Below are 16841 nucleotides of genomic sequence, written 5' to 3'. Positions count from 1 at the left end.
GTGGGGAGGGTGGGGGAGGGATAGCATTAGGAGATATATCTAATGTAAATGACGAGTTAATGGGTGCAGCACACCAACATGGCACATGTATACATATGTAACTAACCTGCACGTAGTGCACATGTACCCTAGAACTTAAAGTATAATAATAATAATTTTAAAAAAGAGATGTTACATTTGAACATGATTTTGATGTGCTGTTTGATACAAGAACATCAATGGGCAAAAGAATCACTTAGTCAAAAACAAGTTCTTCTGACTAGGACTTACGACAGCTAGGGAAGAGTAGCAACTAGGCTTTTTTCTGGCATAAGCACTATAGTGTCCCTCTATGATGAGCAAGATCAGGTCCTCCAAGGAGTTATACATCACAATATGGACTGGTCTGACAAGTAAAAGACCATTCTTAGTGCCCCCACAGAGCATGCTGTTGGTATCCCAACCTTTGGAAGGTTTAAAGGATGGAATGGCACCCAGACCTTACTTTATATCTCTTCCAGGGTTTTGTGCCAACCTATCAATATGAAAACTCAGCAGTGTAGCAAACTATGCCTGTAGACCATATATAAGAGTATGGAATGGTTCTCTCTGGGAAGAGTTTCCTCTGCCTCATCCCCAGTATAGCACGTCGAAAAGAAATAAGGAAGAAGAAATCCAGGATGCTAGTTTTGAAAAAGAAATTTTGCTCCCTTCCCAATTTTAAATGAATGTATACTCATTGTCTTCTCAAAATGACAAAAGGAAAAAAAAAAAAGAGGAAAGTTAACAATTATTCATAAATCTACCAACAAATTGTAATTACTGTTGATACATTAATGTATTTTCATACAATCGACACGTGTATATATGACATTTAAATGTATTCCTTCTAGTTTTTTATTCATCTATGTTGGATATGTGGGGTCTATGTGTACATTAATTTAGCAGTGCTAAATTAATATTTAGCGTGATCAGTGGTTTAAAGATAGCATGATCAGTGGTTTAAAGGAAGGATGGCTTTGCTGTTAGATCCCAGTTATAAAGAGTTATCTTGTTTAATAGTTTGAAACCAAAATCTATTTCAATTAGAGTTGGAATAATTAGGAAATAGTCTTGATGCTTACACTAAATTATCCATTTACTAACCCAGAAGATATATTCATCCCTCTAGTAGCTTAAAAACCCCTTTCTTTCCCTGCTGTTTACAACCCTTAGCACTTTTCAGTTGTGGCATGCTTCCATCTCTTTCATCCCCCACCTGTATGCTCAGGCACAGAATGTGTTCAGGCAATTTTCAAGTTTTGTAAATCATTCCCAATAGTCCCTTAATCCTTCTTGCCACTTTTCTCTAAATCCCTTTCAGTCGATCAGTAGCTACTTGGAGGGTATGGCCCGCGATAACCTCACACAGGCTTCCAGGACACTGTTAGAGATGATCGCCATCTTCATGGGCAGTGGGGCAGTCCTTTGTACATATGCAGCCTCACGTTTGCCTTTATTTTCCCGGCTTTTGCTCCGTGATTCGATTTCCTCTCCATAAATGGTGCAGATCTAATTCCCTGACCACATATAGTAAAAGTTTACTTTGACATACTGTCTTTCCTAAAAAGAAATTGTACAGCACAAATAGCTATAATTATCACATTTTTCTTAACAACCTCTTTTGTATTTCTTTCTCATCTTCCAGTTTTATAAAACATTTTCTTTATCTTATTTTAACCCAACTTACTGAATTCTATGACCATCTTCTTGATTCCTTTTTTTGTACTTGATAAGATCTCTGAGCTCCTCTTTATTGCTTAGATTTTTCAAATATGTGGTATTATATCTTAATTTTGGTGTAATCTCAGAACTCTAGCTATTCTTCCAGTCCATGGGTAGAATAATTCCATCATTAGAGACACTGGAGCCTGCCTCTCCTGTGATGGCCAGCTGGCAGGGGATGTATTTTCTATGTCTTGGTTGATGGCTTTCAAGTAAAAGGGTGAGTCTAAGAAGACCAGTGCTCCTTGCCAACAAGCTCTTTATAAAATCAATTATTTTATTTTGCTGCCTGAGCTCTCCTTTAGCCTCTAGATTGAACAATCACTGGAAGTTTCCTAAATTTGTCATCAGCCCAAACAGAGACTCTGTAATATTAAGTAATAACTCCTTATTTTCCCCTTCTACCAGTCCCTGGTAACCTCAATTCTACTTTCTGTTTCTATGAATTTGGCTATTCTAGATATGTCCTGTAAGTGGAATCATTCAATATTTGTCATCTTGTGTCTGACTAATTTTATTTAGCATAATGTTTTAAGGTTCATCTGTGTCATAGCATGTATCAGAACTTCGTTCCTCTTTAACACTGAATAATATTCCATTGTATGGATATACTGTACTTTGTTTTTCCAGTCGTTAGATGATGGACACTAAGGTTGTTGTCACCTTTTGCCTATTAAAAATAATGCTGCGATGAACACTGGTGTTCCCGTTCATTTTTTGAAGTAACCCCCTCTTTTTTTCTTCCTTCTCAGCCACATGGTAGCACTTGAGTCTCCAACTGTCATATCCATGGAGGCTGTCCTACTTCCAGCTGTTCCCACCTCCACACACAAAACTAAAATAGAAATTTTTTAGAAGGGAGAAAAGAAGCTATTAGTTGCCCTAATTGTATTTCTTTGTTTAAAAATTATGTATATTTTTGAAAAATATAGAAAAAATAGGAGAAGGGAAATGTTCCCATACTCCTACCACTTTGGTGTAAGTAATGATAGAATTTTGGTTTATTTCTGCCAGTTTTTGGTATTACATTCTTTTTCATAGCTAAATGTGAGCATGTTATGTGTTCAGAAGTCTGTCTGTTTTGTTTTTGTTTTGATGAAATTAAAATAGCCATTAAAATTTCCTTTGGTCAGTGTTTGCCTTTTATGTCTTTTTCCATCCTACAATTTTCAGTCTTTCTGTGTACTTATATTTCATGTATGTCCAAGTCTGCTCATAACATTTGCAGAGCCTGAGGCAATAATACAAATAGAGGCCCACAAACATCCTAATTGCTTTATTCAGTAATTATATCTTCATTTAGGAAAGATTTTTAAATTACAAAGGTCTCATCTGACCGATTCCAGTTACAAATTAGATCAGAATAATTCTCTTGCTCACTTTTATTATTTTGGCTAGTAATTAAATCTTCATTAAATATAAAATGTGTTGTTTGAAAATTTTTTATGATGAATGCTTGACAGAGATTTACCCACTTTCATTATTTCTAGTTTTTAAAAATGTCAGTAGACTGCTTGTCTATTTTATTTTTTTGGCTTTTTTCCTCCTGAGATTTTTTTTCATAGGTTCTCTTTTATCATAATCTCAAATTCTTCTTGTTCTATTTCCCCTCCCACCATATACACTGTGAAGCAGTGACTAGCTCCTTCTTAACTGCAGTACAACCTACAAATCTTTATGGCATTTGAACACAGTGACCATTTGCTTCAAGGATTTAGGGCAAGGAAATGTGGAGAAGTACATTTTCTGGAATGTGAATGGTATTAGACACAACCACGGATGTTTAGGATTATAGATCATGCTGTGACAGAATGACAAAGGTGTCAATGTGGTCTTTAATATAATTTGTGTATTATAATCTGTGATATGATGTGCCATTTAAAGCAGTGCTTCTCAAACATTAATGCTACATATGCATCACCTGGAGAAGCTTCTTAAAATGCAGAATCTGAATCTTTAGATCTGGGATGGGGCCTGACAGTCAGCATTTCTAACAGGTGCCTGAGTGATGCTGTTGCTGTTGGTCCAAGATCCATCTCTTGAGCTTTAAGACTCTGAAGCATAGAACCTAGATCAGGGGTTTCTCTCATCTGATATTAAGAGTAATACTGTGTATGTCCTATATGAATACTATATAGCTGGAATTGATTTTTGATTTAAAATTATAATCATTGCCTTTTAAGGGTCATGTTTAGTTTATTTACATTTATTGTAATTTTCATTGTAAGTTATTGATATATTGGAATTTTTTTCCCCTATTATTTAAACACTGGCTTTGCATTTTATTCATTCTGTGCTTTGGGTTTTTTTTTAACTCTCCTTATCCCCTGGACCATTTTTTCCCCTTCTCTTATTCCATTTTTAGCCTGTACTAGTTTAAAAATTAAATACTTGATTTCTATTCTTTCAACGACATTCTTAAAATTTTAACGTGCATACTACCAAAGTCTTAAATGAATTAATTTATTTTTAAATTTATTTTTAATTGGCAAATAAAAATTATGTATATTTATTGTGTACAGCATGATGTTTTGGTATATGTATACATTGTGAAATGGCTGAATCAAGGTAATTAGCATAAGTATTGCCTCACATACTTATCTTTTTTTGTGGTGAGAACACTTAAAATCTACTCTGTTAGCAGTTTTTAAAATACAATATATTGTTACTAACTATAGTCACTGTGATGTACAATAAGTCTCTTGAATTTATTCCTCCTGTCTAACTGAAATTTTGTATCCCTTAACTAACATCTTCCCAGGTGCATCCCCACCCCTCTGGTAACCATCATTCTACTCTCTAGTTGTATGAGTTCAACTTTTTTAGATTCTACCTATAAGTGAATTAATTAATATCTTTGTCATCTTTCCAGATAATTCAAGGACCTTAGCATTTTAACTCTAGTCAACTCCAATCTTACATTCCATTGTATCACAGCATTTTAGTCCTCTTCTATTAAGCCTTACAAACTGGATATTAGCATTATTGTGGTGGTTGTTTCAGATAGTCAATATTGGTACAGATTTACCTGAATATTACCCATGATTACCATCATTCCTTCTTTCTACTTAGATCTCCATCATTCTTCCTCCTGAAATATAATTTTTAAAAGGTCCATTGATGAAGTTCTGTTGATGGTAAATACTGTTTTACTTTCTTTGAAAATATCTTTATTTTGTCCACATCAGTTACTTTCTTGTTCAGCATTAAGAAAACCTAATTCCTGTGTTTTCTCCCAATCATTGTTAATATTGAGTTGTTTGCCATCAGGTGAATGTCATTACTTTTTAGGTATTCTAAACTGTTGTCTCTTTAAGTAAGTACATTGTCTCCCTTTAATCTATTCTCTTCATAATGTTTTATTTATTTGTCTCACTATGATGAATTCTGGACAGTTTCTTCTGATCTTTCTCTCAGTTTGCTAATTCTCTATTCAGCTGTATCTAATTTGCTATTTAATTCATCCATCAAGTATTTTTTCCTTAGTATTTTAATAATTTTATTTACTCTTTCTAGATTTTTTCCTAATCTTCCTGGTCTTTGTCATAGTATCTTCTTCTTTATATATATTTTATTTATGTATCTGATGACATTAATAACTTAAACCTTTGTGAGTATAAGTATGTTTTTAATTTTTGTGCTGATTTCATTCAAAGGAACATATTTTTTACATGTGTTGTTTGTGTTCATGCAGATGTGTATGTTTATCATCACTCTATGTTCATCTGGACTATATCTTTGAGAATTCTTCATATTCTATATTGAAAATGCACTCCTTCAAAGAAAGATTGCATTTGCTTTTGCCAAGCCCCTAGAAGCTCTACTAACTAGAACTAAAGCTTTACTAAAATAAGCCCAGACCTTGTGCACACATGCCAATGGTATGAATGCAAATCACAAATCTATATCATTTTTATGAATTCTAAACTTTTATGAAGCAGAGAATTTTTTTTATTCTTCACCCAGAGCCAAGGACAAAACAGACACGTTTTCTTTTACTTTCCCTGTGCTGGCTGGATTTTCTTTTTCTAGTTTACTCATTCCTTAGGGTCATGGTTTTTCAGGTCTTCCCTCATTGCTTAGGCTCAAGACTGTGCCTCTTGTCCCTCCACATGGCTGTTGAAATGCAAAACTCTAGGTTAAAGGATCAGCAGTTACACTTAGAGCAGCCACTGTCTGCAATGCCCATTCATTATGCTAGATTTTTACTTCAGGTTTTTTTCTTTTTTTTTTTTTTTTTTTTTTGAGCTCTATGGATTTCCCTTACTTAACTGTTAACTTGCTTAATAAAAACAGATTTAAGAAACATTTTGAATGTTTAAATACCAGCTTTTCTTGGTGTTCTATAATGTGAGTGCTTGTATCAATGACAAATTTTAAAATACTATTTGTAAATTAAGTGGTTACTATGGTTGATTTAGAAGTGCAGAAAAATCGAAAAATAAAATAAAAAATTTTAGGAATTTTTTAAACTAGAGATAGCATAGCCATTATAAACATGTTAGAATTTAAGATTTTTTTCCATATATGTTTTTACATAAATGAGATTACACTACATTTATTGATTTGTGCATAAGATATTCTCAAGTGAGAAAGTGAATGATTATATTGAGAGGTTGGCAGCAAATAATATCAAGTCTTTCCAAATGAAAACCTCAATTATCATATCATTAAATATAAATTTTTCAATGTAGTAATAATTCATCATGTATATTTTTAACAATAAAACTTTCCCTTAAGCAATCCTCTATTTGTGGAAGTACAAGTTTGACTAGGGGACACATGTTTTCACCTTTCCGGGGTATATACCTAGGAGTAGAATTGCTGTATCATATGGTAACCTGAGTCTTAACCTTTTATGGAACAGTCAAATGGTTTTCCAAAAGGCTGTACCATTTTACAGTCCTGCCAGTAAGAAGAGGACAATAGGACACAAAGACCACGTGAAGATACTTTGCCAACACGTTATCATCTGTCTTTTTAAATTTTAGCCATCCTATCAGGTATAAAGTAGTATCTCATTGTAGTTTGAATTTGCATTTCTTCAATGAAGAATGATGTTGAACATGTTTTTATGTGCTTATTGTCTATTTGTATATCTTTCCTGGATTATGTCTATTCAGATTCTGGGCCCATTTTTATTGGAATTTTTTTTATTTTTGAGTTGTGTTTTTAATATATTCTGGATACAAGTTCATATAAAATACATGACTAGCAAATTATTTTCTCCCATTCTGTGGGTTGTCTTTTCATGGTGTTCTTTGAAGCACAGAAGTTTTTAATTTTGATGATGCTAATTTATCTATTTTTGTCTCACTTATACTTTTGGTGTCTTATCTAAGAAACTGTCACCTAATCCAAGATCATGAAGAATTACTCCTACGTTTTCTTCTAAGAGTTTTGTAGTTTTTGCTTTTACATTTAGGTCTACAACTCAATTTGGATTAATTATATACATGATGTGAAAGAGAGAGTCCAGCTTCATCTCTTGCATGTAGATATCCAGTTGTCCAAGCATCATTTGTTGAAAAAACTCTGCTTTCCCCTATTCAGTTGTCTTGGCATGCATTTTTATAAAAAATAAATTGCATATCTATGTATTTTAAATTCAGTTATATATACTGTCACTAGCCACACCAGGCGTCATATGTACTTACAAGCTTAAGACTAGCATGGAAATGATTATCACTGGCCCTGGCAAAGAATAATGATCTGTTATTTCCAAAGATTCTGTGAAGATGACTGTGCAGCTGAGAATTTATTTGGTTTATACAGACTAATATTCCATCTGCTTTGTTCACTATTGAGTTAGTAGCTAAACGGTTGTAAAATTTCTCAAGTCTCTCAGAGCTCACACTTGCAGGAAGCTTGATTTCACAACTTGTACATGACAGTCTCACATAAAAGCACTCTCGTGAGAGTGTTACTATGGACAGAAAAAAAGACTATACCTCTTTTATGACTGCTGTTGTTATTTAGGGCTTCTTTTTTCTTGATGTTGTTTCAAAAAGTTGCATTTTGCAATAAGCAGCAACACCTTAAGATAGATCTTAAACAGAACCATGTTTAGGGTTTTTTTTTTTCTCCCCTTCAGTCACAGTGATTTTCCATTTTCCCTGGAAGGCATTCAGCATTACTTGTAAACAGCAAAGATAAATGTGAATTCTGATATTCATCTTTATGAATAGTTCATATGTTTATAAATAGGAATAGAACAAAAAGTGCTGTCCCAAACTTTCCTTTAAATTCTAACCAGTATTTTAAATATTCCACCGCATTAATCTCACTTTTAAATAAAACATTGCATGTCTAAGGTGAAAAAACAGAAGACTCTGCAGCAATGCCACACAACTGCATATTTTTGAAAATAGGGTGGTCACTTTTAATTGATATAGAGGAAAGTTGGGAAAGAAGAAAAGTAATCAACTTTCCTATATCTGGAGTCCTTTAACCAATAAACAGACAAACCAACATAAAGGACACATGGTAAGCTCAGCACACATAACTGAATTTCTCTTTTTAAGTTTTTGCACCTCAACCTGTCCAGTTGCACAAAGAAGGCGAGGAGAATTAAATACGCAACTGAGTAGCCAGGGCCTCTAGCTGCTGGGAGTTCCTCAAAGCTGTACGTCCCTCCCTCACCATAACTTGTTTGTTCTCTCCAGGAAGTATCATTTACTAGGGTGCCCAAATTCACCTCTGTAGGCCCAAGACTGTGAGGTTCCTAGACAACAGAATTTTGCTCTAAATATCATCCATATATTCACTCTTTCATTTAGCCCCATCTTGGCAGGCATAAGGTGTAGCACAATGAAAAAATGTAGATCCTGCCCCCAACAACTGTGTAAGCTGAGGAGAGCAGCACTCAGAAGATATTTTAGCATAGAGTAAGTGCTCAGTAAAAGTTTGTTAATAAGGAAGGAAGGAAAGAAAGAGGAAGGGTGTGCAGGAGGGAGGAAGGACAAATTTGGATTTCATAACTCATACCAGAGAAAGATGAAAGCAGCATATTGAGATATAGAAGTGGTGTAAAAGACAAGAAGAAATCAGTTTAGGAAGGCATAAGAAACAGAAGTGGAAAATTATGGTATAATGCTTCAGTGTCTTTGGAGACAAATCGGATTTGAATCTTAGATTTGCCATTTGCTGGCAGTGGTTTTGGGCAATTTACTTTATTATGTTTGATCTTCAATCCACTCTATGATGTGTAAGGAGTAACAGTATCTACGTCATTGGAATTATTAGGAAGATTTAGTAAGATAATAAGTGTTACCAATTTAGCACAATACGCAGCACATAGGAAGGACTCAGGAAATATTAGCCATCAATAGAAGACACTATTTATTTATTTATTTATTTATTTATTTATTTATTTATTTATTTATTTTTGAGACAGAGGCTCACTCTGTTGCCCAGGCTAGATTGCAGTGGCATGATCTCGGTTCACTGCAACCTCTACCTCCTGGGTTCAAGCGATTCTCCTGCCTCAGCCTTCTGAGTAGCTGGGACTACAGGTGTGTGCCACTACATCCGGCTAATTTTTGCATTTTTAGTAGAGACAGAGTTTCACCATATTGGTCAGGCTGGTCTTGAATTCCTGACCTCGTGATCCATCCAGCTTGGCCTCCCAAAGTGCTGGGATTACAGGCATGAGCCACCGCTCCCAGCCTAGAAGAGATGCTATTTATATTCGGGTTTTCTTTAACCCTGAGATGTGGCCATGGCACACAAATGTAAACATTTTCAAATCAGTCCCAGGTGGTAGGCTTCTAGATTTTTGTTTTTTACCTTTGAAATTGGTTCAAGACAATGCCATTATGGAAAGCCTCTGTAGAAGAAACTATTTTAATTGTACCAATTGCCTTTCTAAAATCTGTCAAATCTCTTAAGTTTCTCCCTTGACCTTTTGGAAGCTTAAACAGAAACTGAATCATCGTAAAATTTTTTAAGTTTGCCTTGAATCTACTTTGGAGCTGCATGAATTGAAATCTCTTGGTAACTGACCTTGTGTTGACCCAGATAGGCCTGTTGCTGTGTACACCGCCCACCTGCCACCGCCCCTGTGGAAGCAGTGTTCGCGAGCCTAAAGAGTTTTGGGTGGGGAGTTATGCCAGAAGTCAGCCAAGTGTAGGTAATGATGTCAGGTAGCATGGGAGGTTGGAGCGCAGGAAGAGGCAGGGGGGAACTTTAGGCAAGGAACCCTTGTATCCAGCTGTGCCAAATGGGCCTTCCCTGAGGACTTAATAGGCACCCTATTGTCACTTGCAACTCAGCAATTGAGGTCACAGTCCAAGAAAAAAACCTTTATTTTTCACAATGTCATCTTTCAGCAGTGGAGCTTCATAAGCGAAGATGGTGATGTTCCAACAGTTCATCTAAACTCTTTAAAATCCTACCAAATCCGTTGCAGGTGGTTGGTATGTAGGAAAGGTGGATAGGAGGAGGGTAAATATTGAAATCTGTTTGAGATGTGAAATTACATGAGTAAGGTTTGGTGTTTTCACCACAACCATTCATAATAACCAGAACTTTATATTCTTAGCTACAATTATTAAAGATTTTATAGGTTACAGTACACTGGGATATTCCTTTCTCAAAGAAACCTTTAATGTTATCCCAGAATTAAAATATACTTTTGCAAAATAAAATGTTTATCAAGTCTGCCAAAAAGAGAGCCAATTATTTGGGTTTCTCTCTAGAATTTTAATAAATTCCTTTGATACCTAGTCAAAGCAGTTGAGCATCCTCACTTTGAACAAAATGAAAGCAAGGAAGCGATCAATCTCATTTCAAAAGTGAACACACATAAAAACCATTATATTTTCAGATTTTTCATTTTTACATTTTGCAAATAAGAATAACCTTTCTTATGTTTCTTACATGTTTCTTATTTCCTCAGTAATTTAAAAATCATATTTAGATACATTTATTACTAGTGAATATTTTTTCATAGTTTAATCACATTGATTTGTTTAGAATTATCGGAATATATAATTATTGAGATAAGGAACTGTGAGATAAGACAGTCTTATGGATTAATATGTTCTCAGAACATCAGTGTTTTAACAAATAAGATGTTATTTACAGTTAGCACATTGTTAGCCTCCCTAGATGTCAGTGTAGTTCTCACGTAAGTAAATATTTTACATAGTTCCTCAGTAGTGTTGAATGAGAAGATGTTTTGCTTTAGAACTTACAGATTGAGGAGATGGAATAGTTGCAATAAGCGTTTGTGGTACATTAATTCCAACATCCTTCTCTGATGAAAACACATAATTGGTAAATTTATACACATCAATTCAGAGCCACAAAATATTCCAAGGATGTAAATAATTATGGATTCATAGGATACATTGTGCTTTCTTAGTCACCAATGTATTCTCTGTAGAATGAAAAGTCTTACTACACATCACAACATACTGGTCAGCCTTTTAGGGCTTTTCCCAATTGCAAAGGGAGCATGGTTACTCCTGCCAATACCTACCTATGCCCTCTCAGCATCTGCCATGAGAGGGCAGCACTGAGATTGTCTCCAGCCCAGGGAGCAGTGGGCACTGTTAAGTATGGGTTAGCACTTAGGTTTTTATGTGGAAGCATTCAAGTCAGGTTGTGGTGATACATGTTCTTAGAGTCTACTGTAGTATCATTTTAGTGCTTTTATTACAAGTCATCAAACAGTGTATCTGAGAAACATGAGGATAAAATATGGTACTTTCAAAAACTGCTGATAAATAACGAAGAAGAGAACAGGATACTTTGGGAATATAAGGCCTTTTGCATGAGAAATGTTTTGTGCTACCTATGAGTGAATTTTCTACATGCGGAGAAGTTCCATTTGGTCCTCTGAACTGGTTAACATTTTCTTGATTCTTTGCTTAGTGTAACAAATAAAATTCTGTTTATTCTTTTTGAGAGTTCCCAAAGTATCTTTGTTGATTTGGATTTTGCTTTTTCACTTTATTTTATAGTTGATTTTAAGTTTCTCTTGAGTGTGTACATGAGATAGCCATATAAAATGGGACAACATATTTGTAATAGCAAATATTATGCATGATATCTTTTTGGACAGCCCAGTTGCACAGTCAACTCTGAAAGTGGAACGTATCACTCTCCTCTTAATTCCTTTTTCATGTTTTTCCTCTGGATCAGAAAATGTTACCTTCTCATATCCAGAAAAGTGTTATAAAATGATACATTGAGATCATCTGATTCCCTCTTTATTGTGATTGTTTCTTTAAAAGAAAAAAAGCAAAAAGGGGCCATGAACTTATAAAGAAAGTTTTAAAGAATACACCAAAAATTGTTAAAACAATAAATGATTTCATCAAGGTTGCAGGGCACAAGATCAACATACAAAAATTAATTATATTTTTATATAATTGAAATAAATGATCTGAAATGAAGGAAATAATTCTATTTACAATAGCATCTAAAAGAATAAAATATTTAAGAATAACCATAACAAAAGAAGTGTAAGACTTATACTCTGAGAACTATAAAACATTACTGAAATAAATTACAGAAGATCTATATACGTAGAAAAACAGCCCATGTTCCTGAACTGGAAGATTTTAATCTTGTTAAGATAATAGTGCTCCTCAAATTGATCTACAGATTTAGTGCAATCTCTGTTGCAACTGGGATTCTGTAGGCCAGTTGGCTTCTTTGTACAAATTGGTGAGCTGATCCCAAAATTCATATAGAATTGCAGGGAACCCAGAACAGTCAAAACAATCTTTAAAAAAAAGAATAAGTTGAAGGCCTTTCAAATTTCACAACTTCCCAATTTCAAAACTTACAATAAAGTGACGATAATCAAACATATGTTACTAACATAAGGATAAACATATAGATTAATGGGATAGAATTGAGAGTCTACAAATAAATCTATATGTCTTTGGTCACCCAAATTTAACAAGGGTGCCAAGGTTATTCAGTAAAAATATTTTTTAAACAAATGGTGCTAGGATGATTGTATATCCACATGTAAAACAATGAAATTGGACCCTTACTTCACACAATATAGAAAAATTAACTCAAAACTGATAAAAGATGTAAATCTAAAATGTATGTACATATAAATCTATAAAACTCCTCGAAGAAAACTCAGGGGTAAATCTGCATGAGCTCAGATTTGACAATGAATTCATAGGTATAATTCCCAAAACATGAGCAACAACAGCAACAAAAAATTAGTTTTCACCAAAATTAAAATTTTTTGTGCTTCAAAGGATGCTATCATGATGTAAAAAGACAACCCATGGAATAAGAGAAAATATTTTCAAATTATATATCCCCTATGGAACTTGTATCCAGAATATATAAAGACCCATACAACTCAATAATAAAACAAATGAACTCAATTTTAAAATGGGCAAAGAATCTCAATAGACATATCTCCAAAAAAGACATACAAATAGACAAAACACATGAAAAGATTCTCAACATCATTAGCCATCAGAGAAATGCAAATCAAAATCACAAAGAAACAACTCTTCACACCCCCTAAGATGGCTGTATTCAAAAGATACAATGATAACTTTTGGCAAAGATGGAAAGAAATTAGATCTCTCATACATTGCTGGTGAAAATGTAAAATGATGCTGTCACTTTGGAAAATGACCTGGCAATTCCTGAAATGGTGACACATAGAGTTACATGCGTCCCAGTAGTTCTACTCCCAGGTATATACCAATATAAATGAAAATATCTAGCTACAAAAAACTTGTAGACAAACGCATTATTCATAACAGCATTATTCATAACAATCATAAGGTAAAAACCTAAATGTGTGTCAACTGTTGAATAGATAAGCAAAATGTGGCATAAAATGTGGCGTATCCATACAATTAAATGTTATTTGGCCATAAGATGCAATGAAATACAGTAGTTAGTGATAGATGCTACAATACGAAGGAAACTTGAAACCGTGAAACCATTATGCTAAGTTAAATAAGACAGCCACAAAGGACCACATATTATATAATCCCATTTATATGAGATGTCTGGAATAAGCAAATCCATACGAACAGAAAGTAGATTAGTGATTGCTCAGGGCTGGGGGTGATGTGTGGATAGAAGATTGATGGCTAAAGGGCAAAAAAAAGTTCTGAAGTTGATTGTGGGGGTGGTTTCACATATCTCTGAATAAACTAAAGTCATCCAGTTTAGTGAATTTAGTGGGTGAATTCACACAGCTGTGAATTTTATCTAAATTGTAAAAATGAAACAGGAATGTGATGCTCTAACCAGCATAGGCCCAAGCCGCATGCTTCTGGGGAAGAAATTTCACCTGAATACTTGGGCTGTAAATAGGTCATTTTCCTGGGAAAAGGATGAATAGACACCAGATGGTAAGAAGGGTGAAAGTCTACTACACATGTCTGTGAGGTCAATAAGGGATCTGGTCTTTGCAGAGGAAGGTTATATTAGAGCTCAGTTGAGAAGAGAAAGGGAAAGGGACTCAAATTCATGGTTAAGGGTGCTGTGACAGGAATCCATACCTTTAATAAGAGACATGTACAAGAATGTTCATAACAACACAGTTTATTAGCCCCAAAATCCATCAATATTTGGACAAATAAATTGTGGTATATTCATAATGGAATACCATATGGCAACAAGAATGAACAAACTACAAAAGCACACAATATGAATGAATCCCACAAACCTAATATTGAGTGAAAAGAGTTATTCGGCCAGGCGTAGTGCCTCAGGATTGTAATTAAGCATTTTGGGAGGCTGAAGCGGGTGAGTCACTTGAGGTCAGGAGTTTGAGATCAGCCTGGCCAACATGGCAAAACCCCATCTGTACTAAAAATACAAAAATTAGTTGGGCAGAATGGCTCATGCCTGTAATCCCAGCGACTTTGGGAGGCTGAGGCAGGAGAATTGGTTGAACCTGGGAGTCAGAGGTTGCAGTAAACCAAGATTGTGCCATTGCACGCCAGCCTGGGCAACAGAGTGACACTGTCTAAACGAAAAAAAAAAGAGTCATTAACAGACATACAAACTATATGATCCCATTTACATAAAGTTCAAAAATAGGCTAAATGAATCTATGCTGTAGGAAGACAGATTAGTATATGTCCTTGTGGGGGGTTGTGAATGGGCAAGTGGAGGAGAGGAGGGACTTTGGGGTGCTGACAGTGTTTCGTTTCTTGATCAGGGTGCTGTTTATATGAGGTGTTCACTTTATGAAAATACTTTCAGTTGTGCACTTGTTATTTATGCACCATTCTCTATGTAAGTTAGACTTTGACAAAGGTGAAATGAAAAAGAAACTAAATAGCCTTGTTGTTGTTTACTTTCCCTAAAGACAGCGAGCACATCGTGTTTATTTCTAATGCTTATTCAAAGGAGTAGAGACTCTGAGGAAGGGTGAGGTGGCAGGATAACCCCTTACAAGAGTCAGAGTTATGGGGCTACGATTTCCTGGGCATGGAAAGAGCACACCCCTTCCAGCCTAGCCATTTCGTTCTTATTATCTTGGAAGCAAACTGTCCAGCTGTTCTTCCTAATGTCAGGTTAACGATGATTGTGGCCATTCCCTGCTGCATGGGTCAGGCTGTGAGACACCCTCCCCTCAAATTTACTTAGAGACAGAAGGTATAGATGGGTGCAAATGGGAAGGGAACAGTGTATTTCTCCACTGTATGCTTATGTCCAAATCAGAAACCAGCCTTATTCTTGCTTATTAATTATTAAGGAAAATAATTTTAACTATCAGGGCACTGTTCTTCAAATGGTGATTGAGTGAAGGGGATTTTCTTTGAGTTCTGTGAAATACTAAAAATGCTATGTGTTGATAATGACTAAAAATATATTTTCCACTCGTAAAGACAAAACTTCCGTATTGCAAAGTTATTTTCATAGAATAAAATCTTAGTTTCTTGAGTCAGTCTTTTGCAAATAGGGGTCCATGTATAAACTATCAAGAAAATATTTCCAATAAATGCGCTGGGGTATATTTAGGTTTATTTGACATATACAGGAATATTTGAGGGAAGGGAGCAATAAATTCATCTCTTTAATTTGCTGCAGGCTTTCCTTAGAGGGAGTGCTTTTTTAGCTGGTGTTAAGATGGAGAAAGGTGCCTTCGATCGTGCTATTGCTGAATTCCCTGCTCCAGAAACATGCAGAACATTAGCATGACCCAACTGCTTGAAAGCAAACAAGATGCTCTTGTCTTAAAGAGCATCATTTCGGAGGAAGAAAAGCCATAATGAGCCCTTCCTTTTTCTTTTTCTTAACTGAGGAGTAGCAAATGGTATTTAAGCTGTTATCTGGCAACAAAATATTTCAAGTAATGTTTTTTAAAAAAGCCTGCCAACACTTCTTTCTGTTGGGCAGTGATATATCTGAGTTAAAAGCCCTTTCAAGATGGAGAATATGACAAGAAAAGTTGCATACCCCTAACCAAAGTGGGCTTTCCAAGAGCTAGAATAAAGCCACTTCATTAAGGTTTCTCACACTGGTGTTTTTTGGCAGCATTTTTCAAGAATCATTTCCTCTATGGGGGAAATGAAGTGGCAGTGTCTTTCCTGACTGTTGCTAAAGGTGAAGTAAGCATTTGAATTGAGAAAGGTGGTTAAAATAGTATCTGAACTTTTGAACTTCCTGATCAGATAATTATTCTTGAAAGTCTGTATAAGATGGAAAAGAGAATTAATGCCACTTAAAATGTTTAATTTTAGAGGGATATCATTATTAAATAGTAATCCTTCTATAATTTTTTGATTGTTGAGTACAGGTATGACAAGAATTAATGAAGATACTTCTGATTGATAACATGGGATATAAACAGAAAGTTCTCTTAAATAGGAAGGTGTATATGTTTGGAAATTGAACTCGTCTCTTTTGCTTAGAAGTGTGTATAAATTAATGCAAAATATTTGTCTATATCTCAACCCCAGGTCTCCCTCCTGAGCTGCAGATCTGCATATCCAACTACTTACTAGACACTCCCCTTGAATGCCCCATAGGTACCTTATTTCAACATATTCTAAGTAAAACTCATCATCTCAGCCTTCTCCTGCTCACCCATCTTGGCCCTTTACCACTATTTTCTCATTATTTTTTCTATTAATCATTGTTAA

At 35.0% G+C, this 16841-nt stretch overlaps 1 protein-coding gene and 1 pseudogene across 5 annotated transcripts in view; both read left to right on the top strand.

Moving 5' to 3' along the window:
• LOC105482674 (ST6 N-acetylgalactosaminide alpha-2,6-sialyltransferase 5) overlaps nucleotides 1-16841 on the top strand; it is a 187311-nt gene that overhangs the window by 19550 nt on the left and 150920 nt on the right. The window lies entirely within an intron of this gene.
• LOC139361880 (adenosine deaminase pseudogene) overlaps nucleotides 17-16841 on the top strand; it is a 29108-nt pseudogene continuing 12283 nt past the window's right edge.

Source organism: Macaca nemestrina, chromosome 1 (assembly GCF_043159975.1).
Source record: "Macaca nemestrina isolate mMacNem1 chromosome 1, mMacNem.hap1, whole genome shotgun sequence".
Taxonomy (NCBI): Eukaryota; Metazoa; Chordata; class Mammalia; order Primates; family Cercopithecidae; genus Macaca; species Macaca nemestrina.
This window is presented reverse-complemented; position numbering and strand designations above follow the sequence as displayed.